Source organism: Myotis lucifugus, unplaced genomic scaffold (assembly GCF_000147115.1).
Source record: "Myotis lucifugus unplaced genomic scaffold, Myoluc2.0 scaffold_662, whole genome shotgun sequence".
In the NCBI taxonomy this organism is placed as follows: Eukaryota; Metazoa; Chordata; class Mammalia; order Chiroptera; family Vespertilionidae; genus Myotis; species Myotis lucifugus.
The window spans coordinates 53,032-66,187 of record NW_005871710.1 but is presented as its reverse complement, the minus strand read 5'-3'; the positions used below and the strand labels follow the sequence as shown (position 1 = coordinate 66,187).

The window sequence follows — 13,156 nt, the reverse complement described above, 5'->3', positions numbered from 1 at the left end:
ACTGGGCGGCTACCCCAGGATGGAAGAAACCTGGAAAAACAAGACCCAGCACAGATTACTATGACTTAGAAGCATCTGTGCATTCTCTTGACTTTATCTTCTATAGTATCGATTCAACTGATAGGCCAACATTATGCTTTATAACAAGCATAATAAAAGGGAGAATAATAGTGTATGTCCCTTTTCCACAGGACAAGTACAACCTTCACACTGTGCTTATGCAAAGCAGATTGAACTGTTATTTTAATCCTTAAATGAAAGCTATAGGAAAAGAGCAATGTTGATGACACTCGGGGCTGTTTTAGATTTACGGAGCAGCAGCTCTGCATTTACTTATGCAGAATTAATAGCATAAAAGATGAATTTCATTCATTTAGGAATATTTATTGAGTACCTGTGTGTGCCACACAGTCTTTTAAAGGCTGGGGATACAATGGTAAGCTCAGAGGTCTTCACTTCTACTGATGTACAATAGACAATAAACTCACAGATAAGAAAGTGTGAGAGTGTGCCAAATAAAAGGGAACAAAATAAGGCAGGGTGTGGGGGCTGGACAGCATGGGGTGGGAGTGGGTGGATTGCTATTTTATTCGAAGTGTTGGATGTCCTGCTGATAAGATATTTGAAAGAAGTGTGGGAGCAAGGCTCAAAGATATCTGGGCGAGGAACAATTCAGGGAGAGGGAGTGGCAAGTTTTCTTGAGGCAGGAGTATGCCTGTTGTGTTCCAGGAACAGCAAGGGGCTAGCGTATTTGGAGGAAGGTGAGTGAGATGGTGAACGCGGCAAAGGTAGTGAGTGGTCACACCTTGTAGTTTCTTGTACTCATGAGCTGGAAGCCAGCAAAGGGTGATGAGCAGAGGTGTCACAAAATGAGATCTATTTACCAGGGCTGCTCTGTTAAGAACTGACCATAGGGGACAGGACTAAAATGGGAAGACCTTAGGGACCAAGGCAATAATCTAGGAAAGGGATTATGGTGGGTTGGACCTGTGCAGAGTGCTGGAGATGACAAGAAGTGGTTAGATTTCTGGATATATTTTGAAAGTAGAGTGAATAGGAGTTCCTGACAGATTGGATATGAAATGAGATCAAAAGAAGAGTTAGGCGAATGGCAAGGTTTTGGCATGAGCAACTGGCAGGATGGGGATGCAGTTGATTGAGATGGGGAAGACATTGGAAGGAACAGATTTTGTTGGGGGTATTAAAAGTTCATTTTTGAACCTGTTGAGGGTGAGATAGCAAGTAGGTAATCTGAGCTATTAATCTGGACTTTAAGGGGAAGGTCCTAGCCAGTGGAATCATCATGATTATTAGACTGAACTAGAGGCCTGGTGCACGAAATTCGTGCATGGGGGGGGGGGGGAATCTGGGGCTCCTCGATGGATTGTCCCAAAGAGGTAGGCTTTGCGCCTACCTGAATGGTTCTCCACACTGCAGTTTCTCAACATCTCCCCACGCTCCTGAGGGAATTTCAAGAAACCAACTCTTAATGCTCAGCCTTTCTCTGCCTTGCGCTGGGCCCCGCCCCTGCGGCACGCGCGCCGGGCCATGGGAACCCCAGTGGAAGCCACGCAGAGTGGCTGCCGAGGCCCTGCCCCCACGACATGTGCACGCGTGGGGCCGTGGGAACCTCGCCTCCGCCGTGCGTGCAGCCATCTTGTGATGGTGTGAGGGCATCACGCGTGAGGGCGTGATGACTACTTAGCCTTTTATTAGTAAGGATGCTTGTGCCTCCCCTGCCAAATTCATATGTTGAAGCCCTAACTCCCAATGTGATGGTATTTGGAGGTGCAGCCCCTGGGGGTGATTAGGTTTAGATGAGGTCTTGTGGGTGGAGGCCTCATGATGAGATTATAGCCCTTATAAGAAGACACACCAGAGAGCTTGCTCTTCCTTTCTTCATGAGCACACACCAAGGAAAGGCCATGTAAGCATACAGTGAGGAGATGGCCATCTGCAAGCCAGGAAGAGAAGCCTCACCAGAACCTCATCATGCTGACACACCCTGATCTTGGACTTCCAGCCTCCAGAACTATAAGGAATTAAATTTCTGTGGTTTAAGCTACCAAGTCTATGGTATTTTGTTATTATTGCTCACACTAATACAATCATATAGGTGACATTTGCACTGTGGGACTAGATTACATCACGTAGGGTGTTGGTATAGTTGAGAACAGATAAGGTCTGGAGCTGAGGCCAATGTTTATGGGTGAGAAAATGAGAAGGACCAACAAAGGTGATCAAGGAAGAATGGTCAGTGCAGTAGGAAGAGAACCAAAAGGCAGAGGTGTCCAGGAAGCCAAGAGAAATATGTGTTTTAAGGACAAAAGTGGTCTAGTGAGTCGAGTTTTGGCAAGTCAAGTACAATAAGGGCTGAATAACATGTGGAGATAACTGGTAATCTTGACCAGAGCTGTTTCTATGGAGTGGTGGGACTGAAGTTCTGAATGGATAGGTTCAAGAAAAACCATAGGAGAGGAACTGGAGACAGTGCTTACGGACAACTCTGTCAAGTCATTTTATCCGAATGCAACAGTACCTGGGAGGGGATTTCATAAAATCTGGGGAGGGTAAGCTAAAGGGATGGGTAATGCAATCTCAGAAAAATCCCAAATGATTGCTGAAGACTGACAAGCAAGTCAGATGAGACACAGCTCAAATGCCATCATTTTTATAAGATTCAGATTTCTTTTTTTAACCAAACAATTTTTATGGTATTGTTACAGTCATAATGGAAAATTGTAACAAACATGAAAATTGCACAGGATCTTTCCTTTTAGAATTTTGCAGACACAAACAACTTTTGGTCACAGTGATATCTGGCAATCCAACAAGAGCTCATTCCTACGCAGATATTACTAATCCGCCCTCAGCAACAATTTCTCTGGTTTTATAAGGCATGTTTTGTACACAAAGTGGGGTTATCCAAGATCTTTGTGATATGCGTGGCCAGAAGCAAAAGCGTCAATTTTCATTTCTACTGATAGTATCTAGTCTCCAAATTCCAAAGAAAAACTAAAAATTTTCAATGTTCACAGCTAGACTCAAGAAAAAATATTAATGTCTATTTAGATGCGAGGAGTGATGCAAATGAAAAAAAAAATCAGTGGTTTTAATTTCCCATTGTTTATTTCCTCTCTGCCAGAATATGCTTGTCATGGATCACTTAGTGATGGTTGCAAATATAATGGAAAATGATGTCCAAATCTAAGAAAATCATATGTGTGTATGTATATATGCATGTAACTTTTATAGGTGTATGCACGTATGATATGTAAAGACACACACACAGACATATGAATACATACAATTTCTCATAATAGATAAAACCAAGGAGTACTTATTACCATTGTGAAAGAATTCACCAACACATCCTTTGGTAGTTAGTATCCAAATGCACTTAAAATCACAATTACACGTTATTTGAACAACGGTCTTGGGAATATAAGTGCAATAAAGGGGATAAACCAATAAATGTAAAGTTAAAAGGCAAAGATTCTGTAATAATTCACAACACGAAAACAAATAATTTCAAGGATCTCAACAACAATATGCTATCCTTGAATTACAAAATACTGCATATTTGTTCTATTTTGTCTTTGTGTCTCTGGGTCAATGGGCATTAAATCAGTAATCAGTCACACACAGGAGAAAAAAAATTTCAAATATATCTGTTTGAATAGAAGTATATTGATTAATTTAAGAGCAATTGCTTTGGTAGGAACCTATTTATTAATTAAAGTATGGCCCATTTGACCACAATAGGTGGAATTTCAGCCTTAACTTAATCTGACATGCACATCTTGCTGATATTTTTACTGACTTTAGTTCTATTGATATTGTTTTTAATAGATGGCTCTTCTCTTACATGGTAAGTTAAAATAAAAAGAACATAACAGTGAGTCATGTATATGCCAGACAACATTTAGAATGCCTCATTCAGAAGAAAGAAAAAGAAAACATGTACAAAGGGCTTGAGAAACATTCTCAGTATCTTAGAAAAAGAGCAGAAGGAAGAGAGATGTGACTTTTATGCTGGAAAACAAAATTCAGGGTGATCCAATTTCTAATTACTGTGCCAAAGCTGCTGTTGTAGATGACCTTGGTCAAATCATTTATTTCTCTCTGTTTGCTCATCTAAGAGTCCTATAAACCCGCAATTCCTCAAATACTATCCAATTCCTTTTGGCTATCTGATTTTCACTTAATTTAAAGGATGGAACCTTACATAAATGCTAGAGAACACCTCCAAATGGTAAAATCAAAGTTCCCTTTTCAACACAAAAGAAGACACACAGAAATGTTATTGTAAATTGGGGGTAATTACTGTTACATAGCTTCATTCATCACCTTGGTGGGCAATTCAGAGACCTGGGAGAAAATAAGAGGAGTGTGTAGATGTGGGCTCTAGTCAAAGTTTGCCACAAAAATGTTGTGTGACCTTAGGCAAGTTATTTAACTTTTTTTTTCCAAAACAGCTTTATTGAGATAAAATAACATCCAATAAGTTCTACATGTTTAAAACGTACAAATTTCATGAGTTTTGATATATGCACATACCCATAAAAATATCACCAAAATGAAGGTAATGATCTGTTTTCTGTCACTATAGAAATTTGGGGAGGATCTGACTCATTCTTTATAGGTGTGACTGCATGAAATTTGTCCCTGTGAAATCTACTTTATGGGATTAAACAAATTTAACCACTATATCATCTATTCCAGTTAATTGATTTAACACATATCTATTGAGCATCTACTATATGTAGGCACCATGTTAAGAGCTTGTAAAACAGCAGTGAATAAAACAAGATACCTGTTCTCTTGGGCCTTTTATGCTATTTGGGGAGAGCATGTACTATGTTGGGTGATAATCAGCCCACTGTATGGAAATAGGGTAAGCCTAACAGGAAAGAAAAAGACATTTCAGAGAAGTCCACTTTAGGTAAGATGACATTTGAATAAAGACTGAATGAGAGACCACCCTTCTCACAAATGTCTAGGGAAAAAGTTTTCAGGCAAACAGAACAGAAATTATAAATGTTTTGAGTAGCAATAAGCTAAACTGTTAAAGGAACTACCAAGATGCTAGTAGCTAGAATAGAGGAGTGAGGGGAAGGCAGCAGGAGATGAGGCCAGATGGCAAATGGGCTGTATATCTGCCTTGCATTTTGAATGAGATGATGGGATATGAAGTATTTGGGCCAGAAGACTGGTGTGATGTGACCTGGTGGCTGAAATGACCACTCAGGCTGCTCTATGGAGACTATTGGTTGCAAGAGGGGAAGCAGGGGGACAGTTAGGAGGCTACTGCAATAGTACCAGCAAGAGGTAGTGATGGAACAGAGTTAGAGGAGGTAAGAAGTGGTCAAATTCTAGATGCATTTTGCAGGTGAGCTGATGACTCATGATTTATTTTTCCACAGTGGTTTTCCAAAATGCTTAACAATAATACTACAACTTAAGTATTGCTTACTATATGGTTCAGGCACTATACTGAACAATTAACATAAATTAACTAATTTAAATCTCAGGACAATATGAAGTAGGTTCTACATTTATACCCACTTACTGATAGGAAAATTGAGGCAAAGGGTAGTTAAGTAATTTGACCAACATCACATAGTGACAGATGATAGAGCTGTGATCCCATTCAGGTGGTCTGGGTGTAAAGTCTATGCTTTACCCATATGCTATATAACTACTCAAGATGATTGCATAAGAGAAATAGTAACTATTTTGATCCAAATAAACACTGACCAATCAAAAATTGAGAAACAAATGCTATAGTGATCATTTCATTGGAAACTTAGGGTTTCAAACAAAAATTTCAGAAATAATCTTTTTATTAAACTAGGCTGTCAAAGCTACTACCTGGCCACTATTCACAACCATGTGCATATTAATGGTGAGCGCTATTAAGGACTAGAGGGAAGATGACTCTTTGGAAAAATGCTGAATCCAAAATGGAGCTGGGAATGAAAAATTCAAAGCAGTATGGTCATGATTGTCTGCCTGTTGGTAAATTCTTTCTTTCTTGCATTTTCCTTTTGGTTTTCCTTATTAGAAATGTAGATATCTTCTCATTATTAAGGGTACAAAATGAATCAATAGTTCCCTATTTTATTGTCACTAAGAATTTATGGGAGCTTCAGTCATGATGGCAGCATAGGTAAATGCAGTACTGGCATCCTCTTACAACCACACCAAGATTGCAACTAAACTACAGAACAACCATCATTGAGAACCACCAAAAATCTACCTGAACAGAATCCTATAACAAAGGATATAAAGAAAAAGCCACATTGAGACAAATAGGAGGGCTGGAGACACAGAATTAACTGGTCCCATTCCCACTAGTGGTGGTTAAAAATCGGGAGGGATATCTCAGTTGCGTAGGTCATCCCTGAGGAATGAGGGGACCAGCCCCACACCAAGCCTGAGTTTCACAGCCAGACCAGTGTTCCAATGCCAGGAACAGAAGTCCCATAAGTTATGGTTGTGAAAATCAGCAGGGATTGTGGCTGCTGGAGTCCTAGTTCCTCTTAAAGGGCTGTCCATGGACTGAAATTCACTCACTCTAGGCTACAGCACTGGGGCACCAGGGACATAAAGGGAGGAACTGAGTAGTCGGGCATCAAGGTAGGAGCTGGAGGAGCAGCTTTCTCCCAGCCAGAAGTGCTGACAGTGGCCATAGTTCCTTTGCTGAGCCCTCCCCCCACAGAGTTATCAGGTAGACTCTATATCTGAGACTCTATCAAACTGGCTATCATTGTTAGCCCTGCCCTAGTGGTTCCCTGAAACCCCACCCAACTTGTGGACCCATCTAAACCATTTCCAGGGGCTTTTCCATACAGCCAGTCTTGGCTCATGCTCTGGACTTCACTAAAATCTCTCAGACAAGCAGTATCTGGCCTCTGTGTACTTTGTACATCTTGCAAAGTGGCCCTAGGCCTGGCACTAGTGGCAGCCATCCTCAGTTCACAGCTTGGCTTCTCCTGGGCACCTCCAAGCCCAGCATGAGTAGCAATCATCTGCAGATCACTCTGTAGCTCATGCTTGGTGGCCTCAAGTAGGGCACAGATGGAGGCTGACCTTGGCCAGCACCTCCTGGGAGGTTCCAGAGCCAGTGTACTTGGTGGACAGCTTCAGACCTTGTTGAAGTACCACCTAACCACCTCCACAACTGATACACTCAGGGGAAATATTCAGAGGGCTCCAGAGCCCCACTGAAGCAAGTGTTGCTCCCTGGGATTGGCCCCTGCACAGCAGATCCTACACTGTTGTTGCAGCCAGTCCTTGCAGCCAATTTGCCTGGGGATAAATAACCTCCCATTGATGTGCCAACAGCAGTCAAGATGCAACTACATTAGGAGGGTGCACAGAGTGCACCTGAAGCGGCCAGCTCTGGGGGCCAGAGAGGCTGTGTCACTGGGCCCAACAAGACACTTACTATATAAGGCCATTCTAACAAAAATGGGAGATAGAGCAGCTCTACCTAATATATAGAAACAAACACAGGGAGGGAGCCAAACTGGGGAGACAAAAAATAGGTCCCAAATAAAAGAACATAACAAAACCCTAGAAAAAGATCTAAATAAAATGGAGTGAAGCAATCTATCAGATGCAGAGTTCAAAACACTGATAATAAAGATGCTCAATGATCTTTAGAGGAGATATAGAGAGGACTTCAACAAAGAGATAGGAAAGATCAAAATGGAGATAGAAAATATAAAAAGAAGCCATCAGAAATGAAGAATACATTACAGAGAGTCAATAAAGAAGATAAAACAAAGGATCAAATCAGTTATTTGGAAGATAAGGAAGCAAAAAATACCCAATCAGAACAGGGGAAAAAATGAGGATAGTTTAAGGAGCCTCTGGGACAATTTCAAGGGTGCCAACATTCACCTCATGGGAGTAGTGGAAGGCAAAAAGAGAGGAAGAAATTGAAAACCTATTTAAAAAATAATGACGGAAAACTTCCCTAACCCAGTGAAAGCAATGGGTATACCTGTCCAGGAAGCACAGAAAATCTCAAACAAGATGAATCCTAAGAAGCCCACAACAAGACACATTATAATTAAAATGCCGAAGGTCAAAGACAAAGAGAGACTCTTAAAAGCAGCAAGAGAAAAGCAGATAGTTACTTACAAAGGAGCTCCCATAAGACTATTAGCTATTTGCTCAACAGAAACTTTGAAGGCCAGAAGGGATTGTCAAGAAATAGTCAAAGTGATGAAAAGCAAGGACCTACAACCAGGATTACTCTACCCACCAAAGCTATCATTCAAAATAAAAGTACAGATAAAAAACTTCCTAGACAAGAAAAACCTAAAGGAGTTCATCACCATCAAACTAGTATTACAAGAAATGTAAAACAGTCTTTAAGAAGAAAGAGAAAAAAGATAAAAACATAAATAATAAAATGCCAATAAATACATATCTATCAATAATTACTTTAAATGCAAATGGGTTAATTGCTCCAACCAAAAGACATACGGTGACTGAATGGATAAAAAAAATAAGAATCTGACATACAGGCATTTGGAAAAGTAGATTTACAGTTGTGAGTACATGAAGCAATTTATTTTTGTATTATTATTTGCTAGTTAGTGTATTATTTGTATTACAACTGTAAACCTACTTTTGCCTTATATGCTATATGCAAGACACTCACTTAAGATCAAAAGACACACACGCACAGACTAAAAGGAAAGAGATGGAGAAAGATATTTCATGAAATGGAAACAATAAAAAACCTGGGGCAGCAACACTTACATCAGAAAAAATAGACTTTAAAAGAAAGGCTATATAACAAGAGACAAAGAAGGATCCCACAATTCCACTTCTGGGTATTTATCTGAAGAAACTCAAAATACTAAATTGAAAAGACATATGCATCCATGTGTTCATTGCAGCATTATTTATAACTAGAGGCCCGGTGCACAAAAATTTGTGCAATCGGGGGGGAGGGGGGTCCCTCAGCCCGGCCTGTGCCCTCTCGCAGTCTGGGACCCCTCGGGAGATAACAACTTGCTGGCTTAGGCCTGCTCCCAGGTGGCAGAGGGCAGGCCCAATTCCTAGGTGCAGCCCCAGGTCGGGCTCAGAGCAGGGCTGATTGGGGAGTTGGGGCGCCGCCCCCTGTCATGCACAGAGCAGGGTGGATCAGGAGGTTGCGATGCCACCCCTAGTCACACTCAGGGTAGAGCCGATTGGGGGGTTGGGGCACCGCCCCCTGTCACACTCAAGGCAGGGCCCATCAGGGGGGTTGGGGCTCCATACCCTGTCACGCACAGAGCAGGGTCGATCAGGGGGTTGGGAGCTCCCCCCTGTCACACACAGAGCAGGGCGGATCAGGGGGTTGAGGAGCTCCCCCCTGTCATGCACAGAGTAGGGCCGATAGGGGAGTTGGGGCACTGCCCCCTGTCACACACAGAGCAGGGCAGATCAGGGGGTTGGGGCACTGCCCTCTATCACCCACAGAGCAAGGCCAATCAGGGGGTTGGGGCACTGCCCTCTATCACCCACAGAGCAAGGCCAATCAGGGGGTTGGGGCGCCGCCACTGTCACACTCAGGGCAGGGCCGATGGGGAGGTTATGGCTCTACCCCGTCACACACAGAGCAGGGCCGATCAGGGGGTTGGGGCGCCACACCCTGTCACACACAGAGCTGCAGGGCGATCAGGGGGTTGGGGAGCTCCCCCCTATCAGGCACAGAGCAGGGCTGATCAGGGGGTTGGGGCGCCTTCCCCTGTCAGGAACAGAGCAGGGCGGATAGGGAGGTTGTGGCCCTGACCCCTGTCACACACAGAGCCGCAGGGCGATCAGGGGGTTTGGTCGCTGCCCCCTGTCACGCTGATCCCGGTGCTGGGAGGCATATTACCCTTTTACTATATAGGATAGAGGCCTGGTGTATGGGTGGGGGCCGGCTGGTTTGCCCTGAAGGGTGTCCTGGATCAGGGTGGGGGTCCCCACTGGGGTGCCTGGCCAGCCTGGATGAGGAGATGATGGCTGTTTGCATCTGGTCACACCCCCTTCAGGGTGGGGGTCCCCACTGGGGTGCCTGGCCAGTCTGGGTGAGGGGCTGAGGGCCGTTTTCAGGCTGGCAGGTGACTGAAGCTCCCAACCTGTCCTTTTTTTCTTTTTTTTTTTTTTTTATTCTGGGCCAGCCTTAGCTCAGAGGCTTGGATCCTGCTCTGAGGCCTCGGCTGCTGAAAGTAGGTATCTGGTTTGTTTGGGTTCTATAATCAAAACACTGTTTCAACTCCAGCTCTGAGATCCCGGCTGGCTGAAAGCAGGTTTCTGGGGTTTTGTTTAGCTTCTATATTTGTAACAATGTTTCAAACTGTAAGCTCAGAGACCGGCAACAGCAGGCAGGGAACATTGGAGTCCTCCATCACTGAAGCAAGCAAGCCTCCTGTTAGCTTCAAGCTGCCTGGCTGCCAGCCGCCATCTTGGCTGGCAGTTAATTTGCATATTGCCCTGATTAGCCAATGGGAAGGGTAGCGGAGGTATGGCCAATTACCATGTTTTTCTTTTATTAGATAGGATAGTCAAGATATGGGAGAGACATCAGAGGAATGGCAGCATGAGAAAACCTCTTGGCCTCTCCCCTGAAATTTCAACAACTTAACCAAGTATAATTCAACAAAAAATTCCCTGCTCAATACAGAGGCGCACCTGAGAGACTTGCATATTAAACATCTAAAGGTGGGTAACCAGGAATAAATGCAGAGATGAGAAGGGAGGAAAGTGCAGAGGCCTGAAGACACAGCCTGGTGACCAGGAGCTTGTGGCTCAGCCTGGACAGGGGAGGAAGCTGGTGGTAGCAGGCAGTTCCTTCAGTGAGGAGGAACAGGGAGCTGCAGGGGGCAGTGCAGCAGGTTGATCAGCCAGCGGAGTGCACAGTGACTAAGCCAGCAAATGCCTGACAGGGCATGGGGTTCTGCCATGTGGCTCTCTACTATAAGGACAGGCCGTGGTGTTTCAGACAAAGAAATAGAACCACAGAGCCCTCTTGCTACTTGGGTTCCCAAAACTTGCTCCTGCAGTCAGGCCAAGAATTATGTTACCTGTAAACCAAGAGCTATTACAGTAGAAGGGCTGTTTCCTTCTGTGATTGATCCCCAGGTGGAGTGCTTAGGGCAGGACCTCATGGAGGTCAGGAGTAGTCATTACAGTGAAGGCAAAACAAACCCCACTCCCAAGCAGTGTGGCTTTACTGTCTTATGGAAACTGGGTATGTCAAGACTGGGACATCACAAATATAAAAAAACCTTATGATTCAGTGCCATCTACTGGAAAATAGTAGAAAGACCGCTTCAGAGGAAGCTGCTATTGGCCATTAATATAGACATAGATTAATATAAATGGCTAGGCAAAGGAGAACAGCAAATATCATGAATAATCACGGTAACAAGGATGTTCAGAAAGAAAATGAAAAAGCCTCAGAAATCAAGCTGGAACACATGGAAATATGCGATATAAATGACAGAGATTTCAAGATTGTAGTTTTGAAAATAGTGAGATGCAAGAAAATACAGACAGGTAATTCAATGTACTGGGATAACAAATCAATTAACAAAATGAATGCTTTACCAAAGAGATTGAAACTGTAAAAAAGAACCAACCAGAAATCCTGGAAATGAAGTATGCAATTAAGGAGATTAAGAATAAACTACTGAGCACAGAAAAAGGAGCCAATCGGATGGAGGAAAGAATTAATAATGAAAATAGGAATCTAGAAATGACACAAAGGGAAGAAGAGAGAGACCTGAGCATAAAAAAAATGAAAGAGCTCCATGAGAACTATCACACTCCATCAGAATTTTAGGCATTCTGGAGGAGGAAGAGAGGGAGAAAGGAATGGAGAGTCTATTCAAACAGCCATCAGATATATGAAAAGATCTTCAACTTCACTAGCTATTAGTGAAAGAAATGCAAATGAAAACTACAATGAGATATCATCTCACTCCTGTTAGAATGGCTATTATTAACAAGACAGGTAATAACAAGTGTTTGGAGAAGTTGGAGAGAAAAAGGGACTCTTATCCTACTGCTGGTGGGAATGTAATCTGGTACAACCACTATGGAAAACAGTATGGCACTTCATCAAAAAACTAAAACTTAAGTTACCTTATTGACCCAGCAATACCTTTTCTGGGTATCTTCATGGAAAACTCTAAAACATTTATTCACAAAGATTTATGCACCCCTATGATCATTGCAGCATTATTCACGGTGGCCAAAACATGGAAACAATCGAAGTGTCCCTGCGATAGAGGATAAAGATGTGGTATATTTGCACAATGGAAGACTTACCCCACCATAAGAAAGGATGAAATAGCGCCATTTGCAACAACATAGATAGACCTTGAGAATATTATGCTAAGTGATACAATAAGTCAGTCAGAAAAAGCTAAGAACCATATGATTTCACGCATATGTGCAAGATAAAACTGAAACTCATGAACATAAACAGCAGAGTGGTGGTTGCCAGAGGGAAGGGGGTAGGGAGAGAAGAAGGTCCTAATATATGGTGACAGGAGACGATTTGACTTTGGGTGGCGTGCACACGAAGCAATATGCAGATCTTGTAACATAAAAACCCACACCCGAAACCTATATGATCATGTAGAACAATGTCACCCCAATAAATTTAATTAAAAACAAAGATATGGATGCAATGTAACTGTACATTAATAGATGAATAGATCAAGAAGAAGTGGGGCATACATACAATGGACTATGACAGCCATAAAAAAGGATGAAATCTTGGCATCTTCAACAACATGGATGGACCTACAGCAGTGGTTCTCAACCTTGGCTGCACATTAGAGTCCCCCGCGAATCTTATAATAACCCTGATTACGGGTGTCGCATCATTCTGAAAGAGTACCTGTTCGTGACAAAGTATTTGGCCCCATCCCATCGCCAAAACACAGAAATCGCGATTTTGAAGAAGGATAAAAGGGATGGAGAAAGTTGGGATACGTGAGTGAGGCAGTGAGGGTGACTGTGAACTTGTAGTAAATACTCCAGATACAGGGGTGGGCAAGGAGAGAAAACTCCATTCGCTAATGGGTACAGGCTCTCTCCTGTGCATTGGTGATAAGGATAGAGGGCAGAACAAGCGAGTGAGACATTACCTCGC

General features: G+C 42.9%; 1 protein-coding gene across 1 annotated transcript in view; it reads right to left on the bottom strand.

Moving 5' to 3' along the window:
• The window catches only part of LOC102429774 (sickle tail protein homolog), a 144,076-nt gene that overhangs the window by 100,016 nt on the left and 30,904 nt on the right, over positions 1 to 13,156 (bottom strand). The window lies entirely within an intron of this gene.